This window comes from Taudactylus pleione, unplaced genomic scaffold, assembly GCF_031769625.1.
Source record: "Taudactylus pleione unplaced genomic scaffold, aTauple2 ptg000019l, whole genome shotgun sequence".
Classification (NCBI taxonomy): Eukaryota; Metazoa; Chordata; class Amphibia; order Anura; family Myobatrachidae; genus Taudactylus; species Taudactylus pleione.
The window spans coordinates 19,280,999-19,290,627 of NW_028284421.1; positions in this window are offsets into that span (position 1 = coordinate 19,280,999).

The following is a 9,629-nucleotide window of genomic DNA, read 5'->3' on the forward strand; positions in this document are numbered from 1 at the left end:
GCATACAAAACACACTCGCACATACTTCTGCCAGATGTTCGGTCCACTTCTCCAGTAGAAATTCCCATGGTATTCCTGGGGAAAAAAAAAATCCAATACTCACCTACCTCCGGGCGTAGCATCGGTCCCCTTCTCCAACAGACTCCCCGGGACTTGGAAACAGAAAAAAACGAGTACCACAAACCCCATGGACATGTAGAGCTATATTTGATAACACCTATATCTCTACCCTGGTAAATGACAGAGACCGGCTGGTTTCTGTCATTCGCCGGGCCTGCCAGTCAATCAGAGGTCACTCTACAGTGAGCGTCCGCTGACTGGCTGTGACCCATGTGGCTGTCAGTCAATAGCACGATATCTCACCCGAGTTTGCGAGTGGTAAAAAAATGGCAAAATACACCCGTAATTGACACCTTGACCAGACACAATTCTTAGTAAATTTAACCCATGGCCTCTACATACTTAAACTAAGGCCTTACATAGGCCAGAAGTTTATCTCCAGTGAGAAAGGGGCAGAGTCACCACCTAAAACCCCAGTGGTTAGCCCCTTCCTCACATGTGGCTGTCCTTCACTCTGCCACAGGCACCTGATGACTTCTCCATATTCTTACTATTCGTTGGTCTGTTATATAAACTTCAATAACATAAGTTGTCTGATAGTTTTTAAGTTATGCTATTACAGACAGTTGGCTATTAATGGTGGAAGGCACTTCACGGCATTAGGACCCGCCCCCTACTCATACACCAGCGAAACGCGGCATTGTGCCAGCGAGCAGGCGGTGCTTCCATCATCTGCCAAGGTCAATCGTAATGGAGTGTGCTGTCTGCTGCCGGGAGCCGTCCAGAGTGGCCCAGAATGTTTGCGGCATTGTGGGTGCCCCTGGGCGACTGCCCCGCCTATAATCCTGTCCTGAAGGAAACCATGCACAGTATTCCCTGAGGAATGAGGGCCTGATTAAGTACGGATCGCAACTGCGATTTCGCATGCAGTCCCACTGAAAAGAAATTCTAATGTCCGCGATTGCATGCCATACGCAGCCTAACACAAGGATTCCCACTTTACCTTACACACATCCGTAATACTTGGCAAGACTGCAAAACCATCAGTAACAGAGTACAATCGCTGCCTCACGCACACTTGCACATGGTCTGACCCTACTCGCATGTAGTGAAAGCCCAAGCTGCGTATGGAATCGCAGTGACTAATTTATGCACGCCCCTGCGAAGGCGTTCTAAAGCACTGACGCCTGCGTTTCGTCGACTGCCCCCCGTCGCCACCTCCAAAACGCTACTTCCTGTTAATCACTCTGCGATGGACATGCATAGTCACTGCGATTGCAATCCCAATGGAGTGTTTGCGCAAGCGCACTGCGATGCATGCGCAGAACGCAAGAATCGGCTAATTGCATGCGTAATCGCAGTTGCGATTGCTGCTGAATCAGGCCCTGAGTTTGGGAAACACTGTTCTAGAGTGAGCGCTGTAACTATTTAAAGAAGAACTGCAGTCACCCTGCAGCTTTAGGGACAATCATCCATTCTTTCCACTGCTAAAACTATGGGGTTTCTGCTTCAAAGGCGCAGGTGCCCTTTTAAGAGATTCATGCACCTGCTGTTGTGCCTTAAGAATTCAGTATGCACTGGTTCTCTGGAAAGTCTGGGCCTGATTCAGACCTGCTTGCTAGTCACAGGATGTATGCAGCCATCCGCAGTCAAAGTATGCAAATCCCGCGATCGCTAGCAAGACATTAGCATGCCCACTATGTTTTGCTGTGCGATCGCGGTATGAAATTAGATGCCCACCAGCCTGACACAAGGGGCCCACTTTCCCTTAGTAACATATGTCATCTACAGGAAGTGTATTAAATAATCGGTAACATCGGCTGACATCGGACCCATACGCACCATTTGCGGTTGACCATACCCTACCGCAAGCACTGAGTGCTGCAGTGTGTAAGCACAGAAACAGACAAATCTCAGGTGCACGACTCCAAATTATTAAATATATATATATATGTGCAATAACATTTTGCAATCAACAGAGGTTTTTAGCATAATCATGGCCAAGGTTATGGGCCTACCCACCATATCCAGGTAACCTCTTTCGGGTAGGTCCCTAACATACTAGGGTTCAAATCCAGAGCGCAGGGCCCCCCAAAAACTGGCCCAGCCAAGCTGCCCCAGGGCACCACCATAGTAAGAAAAGTGCAGTGTAAAGAGATAGTTAGGAGCAGCTGCAGCTGCATATAAAGAATGAAAATTAAAAAGTGAAGTACATATATATTAAACACACAGTGAATGGTTAAAATTTGTTATGAAGGAAAATGTGTTATAATGCGGTGCCCTGAGACAGATCAACACAATCCAGGGGGACCCACGCCCCAAAAATGAACGAAAGTTGCACTACAGTATATAACTTGTAGGACTAACCTAGAATTGTGCATAATACCAGTGTGCATATACATTACCATACTCCATGCTTTGAAACCAATAAGGAAGGGTGCTAATCCAGAATGATGGCGTCTCCTTTCCCTCAGAAGAGCAATAAAGCACATTAAATGGAGCATATGGGAAAGATTTCTGGACTGCACTGTGTGTTTATATGTACTTCACTTTTTTATTTTCATCCTGGATATGGTGGGTAGGCCTATAACCTTGGCCATGATTAAGCTAAAAACCTCTATTGATTGCAAAATTTTATTGCATATATATATATATATATATATATATATATATATAGCACCACCACACCCCCGTTACCATCGACCACCCACAAACATCACGTCCTGTCACTCATGCTTGCGGAGTGTCTGTGTACTGGCTGCGATCGTTTCAGGATCACAGTGACTGCGTAAATATCGATATCCGCACACATCAAGCGGCCATCTTTCCCTTGCAACAGGTTTGACAGCCGCCGACTTGGCAGCTCTCAGTTGCAGAGGGCTCGAATGCTGTGTAGGTGATCAAAAGGACTAATTTATGAACACCCATGTAACACCGTTTAAACGGTCAGACATGCCTGTGAATGGGTAAACAATATCGCCACTGCGTCCGTCTCTAAATCAGACCCATTGTGTAGTGCATGTTGGTAAATGAATGCAAGCTTCTGATGTTTGCTAGGCTCTACAATACAGGTGTGTCATTTGCTCCTTCTTATTAAATGAGACGTAATATTTTCTATTAACTTATCACTGCTATTTACTTAAGCTGACAAGTTGCCCTTATACTGTCAGACAAGCCCATAGATTAAATGCCAAATGAAATAATTCTATTTAATATTTGTTTTAAAATTGTACATGGTGAAAATGGCACTCTTCTATAGTTTATGAATCTAGTTTTGTATTGGGTGGGTTTGAACTAGCTTTACAGGGCAAAAAAATCAGGAAAGGTCAGGGGTGTATTGGGAATTTAAAGTGGCCATGGAAAAAAATGTGGAAGAGGCCCCACCCTGAAAAGTGGGTGGGGCCCAGTTGCAAGGGGTGAGGACTAATGTGAAATGCCATGCCCATAAGCCACTCCCCCCATTTTTTTCATGCTGGGGGCATGCCCACCGCTCCAGGAGATGATAGCCATGCCCCCTATCCCTCTCTCCAGTGAATAAGCACAGCAAGCACGTGAAGGAGTATTTTCTTACCTATATGATTTCGCTGCAACGTGGAACCTCTGAAGAAATTTATCCTTCCTGGCAGTTTCTTGAGTCGGTATTCACTATTCATGCAGGAGATCGCTGGTGTATGGTCTGGAAGCTGCCTGTTTGTGTTGCAATAAAGCTAATGTCATCAACATGCAACAGAGGACCTAATTCAGACCCGCTCGCAAGCGGGTCAATATCAGCCCAGTGCACATGCGCACGACCGAGGCGGCTACGTCGTGCGCATGCGTGAGACCCGGATAGCGACGGGCAAGCCGTCGCTATGGGTCTCGCTACATAGGGGGCGTGCTGTCGATGGTGAGTGACAGCACGCCCCCTTTGGGGCGTAGCTGGCCAGACTGAGGCGTTCCCAAGTGATGTCAGTGGGAGTGCTTTAGGCTCTGATAGAGCCAAAAGCACTCCAGGGCTTGCGGCAACGAGACCCTACCATAAGGGTCTCGTCGCAAGCCCGATGGTCGTGATGGTCTTGACAGGAGACCGCTGTAAAAATTCAGAAGGACGGCCCTGATTCAGAGTGAGTGCTCTGTCAGAGCGTCCGGCTCTGAATCAGGGCCAGAGGTTCAACCAGATAATACATAGTAACACGTTTTTGGACAGTATCAAACAATTTTATATGAATAAAATATATATGCTCATTTGGTACTATTTGCATCAGAATATGGTTTCATTAGAATTGTTATCTTACTGAAGATTACTGTGCCCCAATGTTGATACCATCCTATATGTGTGTCTCCAGCCTATCCTCCCTCATGTGTTTCTTCAGCAATATTCCCTTGCGCCTCTCCAGTGCCACCCCAACTCTCCCTAGCACCATCTTCCTGTGTCTCCCCACAGTGCCATCCTCCTGCATCTCCTGAGCGCCATCATCCTGCGTCTCCCCAGTGGCGTCCTCGTGCCCTAGCACAGAATAGCCCTTCTTTCTCACACACAGATCATCTTCCCTTAGCACAGAATACCCCCCTTCACCACAGACAGATCATCTCCCATTAGCACAGAATAACCCCTCTCCCCACAGACAGATCATCTCCCCCTAGTACAGCAGATCTCTCCCTCTCCACAGACAGATCATCTCCCGCTAGTACAGCAGATCCCCCCTCCCACAGATCATCATCTCCCCTTAGCACAAAATAGCCCCTCCACCACAGACATAACATGTCCCCTTAGTACAGAGTAACCCCCCTCCCCCAGGCTAGTACAGAATAGCTCACTGCCCCTCAACCCCCTGAGATAGCTAGGATCGGGAAATGGAGATCTATCAGCCAATCTTTAAAAAAAAAAAAAAAAAGAATAGCCCCCCAGTCCCATTTGTCAGTTGAATTAACCTGGTCCCTGCCTCCGTCTCCCAGCCAGCCCTGATTGTCTCCTCTCCACTCTTTCCCCTCCCCAGGCTGTGAAGTTAAACTGTAACTTCACAGCCTGGGGAGGAGACAGAGTGAAGGGCTGGCTGGCAGGCATGGCGCCCTCCCCCCCCTTGTGACTTACCTGCTGCCATCAGCCGTGGCCCGCTACTTCTCCGTGGTGCCTGGCGTGAAGCAGCATGCAGCACCCTGGGTGGGGACTAGGAAAGCGTCTTCGCATGATAGAGGCGGGCCACTTTACTAGCTGTGACAGGCAGCCGACGGGCTACCTGTCATACAAACACAAAGCAGGGGCAGCCTGCTATGCAATTCGGGGGGCGGGCCCCACAGTCCCATAGGCCCACCGGGATTTATTCCTCTGAAGATAACTGCCAAACTGCCCCTGGGACAGGTGATATATCTCAAAGGCACTCCAATCATAAACAGCCGTAAAGTACCAGATTGGAGCCACTAAAATCCCAAAAAACACTTTAGGGTCCTGATTCAGAGATGGACGCAGTACACAGCAGCTGTGTTTTTGGACGCAGCTGCTGTGTGTACATATGCTAAATCTGCAGGAGGTGTCTTGTGTAAATAGATGCCTTTGCAAGCTTCTGTGATTCACTGCTGTGTCTGAGGACATAGCATCAGATCATCTGGAAAAACATTGGCCATCTGAGTAACCCCCAGGTTATGCAGGATGCTCATTATTTACACTCTGCCGTGGCTAGAAAATGCACATCAGAAGATCCAGACCCTGGCCTTGGCACGACATTAAAACGGGTCCACACGACCCCATTTTCAAGAATGCTGGCCATCCCTGTCCCTGAATGGTCGCAGTCACTGATCGGCACATGACGAGTACAGGTACTGCGCATGCACTGATCATTAAATATCAGAGTTGTGTATAAACCAAGGGGTGTATGTACATCTCTGAAACAGGCCCTAAGTCAGGTGCTAATGATTGTCCAACATAGTCACTGCTGCAAGTCACTGTGGAAATAATAGCACCTGACTTATTCTTGCGAGCAGGGCCCGCTTACCTCTTGGTCTGTTATTATCCAGTCTTATTGTATTACTGTTTTGTTTCCAATTGTAAAGCACAATGGAATATGCAGATTGGTTTTGCCTTTTAAATGCCATTTTAAAACATCGGGCAAACTTGCTGTATGTCACCGATGCCTGCAAGTCTAGGCTATTACTTTTCCACCCTAGGGTACAATATTTATTAACATTTTGTTATATAATGCCAGCATATTGTATTGTGGGAATCGGTACGTAATATCAACAGATGGGATCAAGGTGGTCAGAATCCTGATGCCTGGATCCCGAAAGGATTAACATACCGACACTTGGTGGTCGGTATGCTATCCCTCCCCCTCTCCCTACCCTAACCCTCCCTGGTACCTGAACCTAACCTCCGACCTAGTGCCTACACCTAACCTCCCTGCACCCTAAACCTAACCCTCCCCCCTTAGTCCCTAACCCCTAAACCGAACCCTCCCCCCACCCCGCTACTTACCTTCGGCATCCCGGCCGTTGGTATTCTGGTGTGGAGATTCTGAACGGTGTCAGTATTCTGGCGCCGGTAAGGTAAGCATCGGCATCCAGACCGCCGGGATGCCGAACGCATACTGTATTGTTTGTGCCAGTTTCTTTGCCCTTCTACGTGTGCTAGTCTCTCTGGCCATTCCCTGCCTGCTCCAGCCTCTCTGCCCTTTCCCCGTCTGTGTCCAAACCTCATCCCTCTAATATTTTTTTGTCGAGCAACTGAATAATACATTTTTGATATGTTTCCCATTCCTTAAGGTTAAAGTCAGGGATTCACATGTGCTAAGTCAGATTACCAAAGCACAATAAAACTTTTTTTTTTCACCAGTGACCGAGTTAAGGTTTTGTTTTCTATAAGACACTACTGCATTAGGCAGGAACTCTGTGAGCTGATCCTCTAGTGCAGGGGTGGCCAACCAGTCAGAGGCAAATAGCCAAAAAATATCTGTATTCAAGTTAAAGAGCCGATAGCATGCGTGCGCTCGATTTCTTCTCTCAGATTTGTCTAAGTTCACTTCCGCATGTAAAGTAAGAGGAAAATGATGTACTGGCAATTTGATATACTGTGGTAAGCTCTGCAGTTTTGGAAAAAAGTATAAGAATCCCAGGATGGCGTTATGCTTTAGTTACTCACCCTCCATCCTGGTCAAAAGTGGTTCTACGCATGTACAGTTTACTTTTCACACATTCACAGTTTCGATGAAAACTGAAGTGTTGACTGGCTCATATATGCCCAGTATGGAGACTAGTGTTTCAGTTAAGTGCACAAGTGCAGGATCTCCTCCCCGCGCATGTGCTCTACTGAGGGCTCTTCAGAAGATAGTTGGGGGACGAGGATGGCTACAGCCCTGTACACGATGATGTCACATGCGCACACACCTGCTCTCTCTCTGCTTGTTGTACTGTTCCCAATAAGAGGAGCAATGAAGGAGCTACCTCAGCTGCATAACGCAACACCATTAGGAGGACCCGCCGAACAGTGAGAGAGAGACACAGCTGGCTGCTGCCTGTCCCTGATCTGAGGGGGCCAGTCAGCTAGCTTTTAATAGCTAAGCTATTATGGGGATGATTCAGTAGAGGATGGAATTGCAAGCCCACACAAGCAGCTCTGCAATTCCGTCCTCGCTAAAGTGCAAATGTCGCAGAAGGTGTCTGACACCCCCTGCTGCATCTGCGATCCTAGTGCCGATGCAGCAGAACGGGTCCTGTGCACATGCAGATTCACGATAATCGGGAATCTGCATTCAGCAGTGAATCAGGCCCTATATCAGTGGCATACAAACATACACACATAAAGTGTAACATTTCTTTAAATTTAACACGGGGGAGTGCAATTTTTTTTTACCATCTTTTTAGTGGAGCAATAAACAAGGTGAGTACAGATACAGGAATCAAATCACTTATTTTACAACATATTGTACGTTACATTTCAAAATATGAAACATTGTAAAGAGACATGTTAAGAGGATATATTTGTAGGAGAGTAGAAATTTATAGTTTGCAGGGGGGCATCGAACACCCAAGCACCAGCCTCGCCTATGTACCAAACTCCAAAAAGCATAACTGTTTGGAGTTTTGACCAGTTGGCTAATGTTATCCTTTAGGCCTCCATACATCAGCAATTGATTGCAGCAATTGTGCAAATTTCAATCGATTGTGTATAAAAATCTTTCCCTTTTTCAATAGATTGCAGAATTATCACAATCAATTGAAAAAGGGAAAGATTTTTATACACAATCGATTGCAAATTGCAGAATTGCTGCAATCAATTGCTGATGTATAGGGGCCTTAAGATGGTGTTACCTGCTTTATGCCTATGGAATCATTCTCACAGGATGGGGATCTTACAATCCCTGTCCTGCAGCCATTGACCAGCTGCAGTACCTGACACAGTGCACATGCGCTGTGTCAGAAGCTTAGGGCCATATTCAATTAGCGGCGATAAGATCGGCTGATTATCCTCCGATAAAGAATGCAAAATCCCTTCCCACAGAAGGAGCCTGCCCCACCTTTACTCTTTGGACCTGGGAATCAGTGTATCCCCTCATACACCTGCGTTCAGCACAAACTGTGCACACTATTCTATCTGAGGGTGAGAAAACAAATGCCATACTCAGGAGACTCTGCTCCGATTACCCCGTATCTGATTAGATCCACTGCGGTCACCACTCTCAGCGGGTGTATGCGCTGAGGGTGAGAACCAAGACGCCGCATATAGGACACTGTTGCTTCATACACCTTTTACTGTGAATAGACTTATTGTGGACATCGCTCTCAGAGACCTTGTCGGTGATGCCGGGCCATTGCCGGATCATGCCGAGTCTCCTGACAGAGAGCCGCACAGTGGGCCTATCACACAGGCAATTTGGACACTGCAGCTTATTTACTCACTCAGTGTTTGTCCAGGAGAAGCTGGGTTATTTGTAATTATTCACTGACCCAGGCCTGTGAGTATATGGAATCCATGTAGGAGGTTTAGTTTCCAATTCAGTCACTACAGACTTGTTTCATTGGAACCTTTAACATGCAAACGGAAGTGTAACAGTATAATTGCAACATTTATTGCTACGATTACATTATGAATGTCAAGTTCCAAACTTATGAACTTTAGAAGGCAACAACTTGATATAACTGTTTTGCTTGCTTGGAACTTTGTGGATTCAGCACCAATATCTTGTCTTAATTATTCTCCAGGTTTTCCTTGAGACTTTTTCATTATGTAGATGTTAAATATGTGCATGCACAACTTTTATGCATATGTATTTTATTATTATTGTTATATTGTGATTAAAACGAGATATTTAATCTCTATACTGTTTTGTGTCTATTAAGCGCCACCTTATACAATTTTTGTGTGTTCCTTTTGTTGTGAGAGTATTGGCAAAGCCGCTCACATAAGTGTACAGCAATTGACACTTTTGAATTTATATACACCACTGCTGGCGCGGGGTAATTTTTATCTTTTGTTGTTCTAAAATCCCTATTTTTGCCCGTGCAAATTTTTAGTAAAAATTTAGGTCTGGTTTTTCGTGGAGCCGTATGGAGGCAACAAGTGTTTTATACACTGCACGTGGCCACAGCAGGCATTTTAA